Below are 4,574 nucleotides of genomic sequence, written 5' to 3'. Positions count from 1 at the left end.
AGACTAAGACAAAATTGCCTTCACAACACCATGGGGAACTTTTCAGTATGCCAAAATGCCATTTGGCTTAAAAAATTCCAGAGCCACTTTTCAGCGGGAGATGGACATAGCTTTTGCTAATGAGAAGGATGTTTTCTTGGTAGTTTATTTATATGATCTGACGGTATTTTCTGTTTCTGATGATGAGCATTTGCACCACTTAAGGATTGTCTTTCATAAATGTAGGAAGTTCGAGATTTCTCTAAACCTAAAAAAAAAAGTCTTTTTTCCATGGATGAGGGTAAACTCCTTGGTCATATAATTTCTAAAGATGGTATTCACATTGATCCTTCAAGGGTGGAGGCAATCCAGCATATAGACTTTCCGTGCAAGAAAAAGGAGATTCAGGCTTTCAATGGTAAGATGAATTTCTTAAGTAGATTTATACCAAATTTGGCTGAGCATTTACGTGAAACAACTAATATGTTGAAAAAGGACAGTACTGTGAAATGGACCAAGGATGCCATGAAATCGTTCAACTTGGTAACGTTTGCTTTGACCATAGCCCTAGTATTGATCAGTCCTGATTATACTCATGATTTTATTATATTTTTCATTTGCGTCTAAGCACACCATGGTTGTGGTGTTGATGCAAAAGAGGGATCAGGTGGAGAAACCCATTTCTTTTTTCAGTAGGACTATTCGAGATGCTACCTTGCATTACAATATCATTGAAAAACAAGTGTTGGCTCTTATAAAAGCATTGAAGGATTTCAGAGTATACATTCTGCATTCACATACTATAGCATATGTTCCTAACGCAGCCGTTAAGGATGTTCTCATGCAAACTGATCCAGAGGGAAGAAGAGGTAAGTGGATAGCAGCAACGTTGGAGTATGATCTTGAGATTAAACCTACCAAACTAATCAAAGGACAAGGGTTGGAAAAATTGATGGCTGAATCAAATTTGCATGCTCTAGACATAAATCTCATTGCAGCAATATCAGATGACGAAGATGGTGGCTCCCTCATTCAAGTATCAGAAATGTTTCTCAAATCACCTTGGTATTCTGATATAGTTTATGTTCTTCAGCATCTTTTTCCACCTCCTGGAATGTCAAGAAGTAAAGGTAGATCAATAAAACTAAAGTCTGCAAAATTCTGCATTTTAAATAGTGCTCTCTATTGGAAAGATCCGGGAGGAATTTTTCTTAATTGTTTGGTTGAAGATGAAGCTCAGCAGGTAATGAATGATTTTCATAGAGGTGATTGTGGCGGTCATTTCTTTTGGAAAACAACAGCTAACAAAGTGTTGAGAGCAGGATATTATTGGCCAACTTTGTTTTTAGATTTATATAAGACAGTTATGGGCTGCCATGAATGCCAAGTTTTTCAAGGAAAAAGGAAGTTTCTTCCTCTTCCTTTGAATCCAGTTGAAATAAATGCACCTTTGCAGCAATGGGGACTTGATTTGATAGGAGAAATCCATCCTACATCATCAGCACTACACAGATGGATTTTGACAGCTACCGGTTACTTCACCAAGTGGATTGAGGCCATTCTGACAAGGTAAACCACGGACACAGTAATTATCCAATTTTTAGAATCTAATATCTTGTCTCATTTTGGTTGCCCTAACAAGTTTATAACAGACAATGCAGCAGCATTTAAGTCCAAGAAGATGGTTGAGTTTTGCAACAAGTACAATATTATATTGGATCATTCCACGACATACTACCCACAGGGCAATGGATTGGCTAAGTGTTATAGACATTTTTGGGCACTACAACCCCAATCATAAATGTCCATGAACCAAGGGCTCTTAAGTCCCTAAAAGTGTTGTCCCAACCACTAAAAGAACAAGGTCAACTGATTACAACATCTCCCAGAAGTTCTCCATGAAAAACTACTCAGAACTGGTCAAAACTGGACCATTTCACCTGCTCCATGGTCAAATTGTGTTGCATCCCACCTAAATACACACAGTAGGTGTGATGCATGTTGAAAATCCCTTCTATGGGGTGCGATGGGCGAGAGTGGACAAATGGCAGGGTCAATCCGCAAGGTGGAGGATCATGTAATCTTCCAGAAACTTCTCCTGTGACACTTGCCTCTCTACATTCGCCCAGGGATGAGTAAGAGATCATCAATCTCCAAGTGGAATCAAGAACTATCAGAGAGAGGACACTAATCAAATCTCACAAGCTGACTCACCCCCCTTGCAAACATCTATATATGGATCCCTCATCCCAGAGATCCAGGGGCTGGAATTTTGTATCTTGTAAGGAAGTGCTGTTGGTTTCTTGGTGCAACATCATAGTGTTGGGTGATCTAAGCTTTTCATGAGGTGAAGAAGGGCTTTCTTGCTGAGAGGATGATGTTGGGTCAGAACAATTGGTTGTAATCCTCTTTGCTCTTTCTTGATTATCAATAAAGCTATTCAAGTTTTCCTCCACATTCTTGTATGATTGATGATTTATGCATTTGTGTGGTCAATATATATCTAGTCCTATATTGTTTATGATAGTAGATCTCTGTTCTGGATAGCGTTATGCTGCTTAGATTCTACAGGTGCTCTTTGAAGCTGAGTATACGAGGAAGCGAGTGGAAAAGATCTATTAGAAGGGAGAGGAATCAAATAAGGACCAAGCGCAAGACAGAGGTTGGTCTCCTTTATTCCCCTCTTATCTATTTCTCATAAAGGAAAACAAAAGTAGTTTTAGTTTGTTTGTTTCAAAGGTAGCTACCAGCCTTAGTGGGACTAGCAGCTCTGCATAGACACTAGTTTTCCTGATAAAAAAATGGTGACTCCGCTGGGGAGCGAATAGATTTTTTGTTTGTCTATATTTGTTTACTTTATAAACTTACAGACGGAGCCTGAAGTCAAGCCAGCTAGCCTTCGAACTGCATTTGCTATGCAAGTGCAAAGTAGATCAATGTTGCTTTAGTCTATCTCTGGGTTTTTTTTATGAATTAAACAATTGATTTACAAGCTCTCTAATTTCCCTTGTGGTGGCTCTAGTAACCTCCTTAGATCTACCCCTGTGATTAATTTACTGATTACCACTTGCCCGGCCTAAATCCCTGAACTGAGCTGCAAACTATGACCCGGAACCCAGTTAAAGTCTCGTCCCTGGTCCATCGCACTGTCTCTTCTTTGGAACCTGAATGCATCGCACTTCCCGAGTGTAGTAGGTGTGTTGCATTTCACTTTCCCTGTGTAATAGGTGCGCTGATCAAAAAGGGCTAATTTTGCCTCTAGACTTTGGTTTTTTCACTCTTTTCAGCTCTATTCATGAGTTTTTCTATCTGTAGTCAGTATACCTCTATTGGAAACCCCCTTCCTTGCCATTATTCCGCCTCCATTGTGCAAAGAACTGTAAATGTTTTTATGCATTTTGAGCCATTTTTAGTTCTCTTTTACAAAGAAGTAGCATAATTGAACTGTCGTTTCTTGATTTGGAAGTGTCGCAAGTGTCGTTTTCAGTCATAGAAGAGAATTTGATTGTTCTTGATAGTCGATTACACTGTTACTCTTGTATTTGATTTGAATTAGTAGTTTTTCAAGTGTTGAAAGCAAGTTTTCAATTCCAAATAACAAAGTTTCGTCATTGTCTTCATTTTTGTTTTGAAAAGAAACTTGTTAGTAATTGTCGCTTTGAAAATTAATTCAGATTTGCGCTTAGCTTTCTTTTTATCATTCACACATTAAGAAGGCTGAAAACAAATACATGCATGTGCATTTGCATTTAAACTGTTTGTTGGTTTGATTTAGGACAGTGAATATAGTGTGTGCTCTCTGCTCCATGTTGAAAGAACGCCATCTCTCTTTCCTTAGTAGCTAGGATTTTCATTGCAAAAAGAAGATTAAACGACTGTTTATCATCTTAGATTGCATTTTAGGAATTGTACATCTACATCACGTGGTGAACCTGAAAGGCAAATTTCTTAAGCAAGATCAACTATAAAATAAATTTAATGAATCTAAAAACTCTTTGGAACCTAACGCACAACATTTAGAAGTCTAGGCTAGAGACGTATTCCGGCGTCGTAAAGCCTGGTAACTGTTGTTTTCATTGATGGTTGGGTGATTCCTCCACTTTGAGACGATAAGTGCCAGTACAGACTTGTGCTCCCACAGACCGTCGAGTATATATTAGGAGACCACAATAGGCTTTATCCTTTATCCATAGGAAGCTGTGTCTGCCGCCCTATCGATCGCAATGCACTGAACACAGCATTCGGGAAGATTGACTGCCATACCGTAAAAATTATTCTGCAGTTTGTGATTGGTTTGGTAATCCCTCTGTCTAGATTTCCAGAGCAGTCTCTTTCGTTCCTTTTCAGACTCCTTTAAAGAAAATGTCCATCTAAGCACTTGTCACTTCAAGCTCATTAAAAATCGAAGGCGACTAGAGTCATCTTTTGTTTTTTCTCGACTCTTAAAAATTGAAAAAAAAAAGTTGTGTCAAAGTGTCTAAAATTTATTTTAATCAGAAAAAACATCACCTTTCCTACATTGGTCTTAGGTTGAGAAAAACGGAGTCCACCAACCAAGGAGTTCCCCTTGGAGGAAATCCTAGTCCCTTCTCCTC

Source organism: Pinus tabuliformis, chromosome 9 (genome assembly GCF_031772625.1).
Source record: "Pinus tabuliformis cultivar Carrire ecotype Pingquan chromosome 9, CPIR1, whole genome shotgun sequence".
NCBI classification, from domain to species: Eukaryota; Viridiplantae; Streptophyta; class Pinopsida; order Pinales; family Pinaceae; genus Pinus; species Pinus tabuliformis.
Note: the sequence above shows the minus strand (reverse complement) of the source record.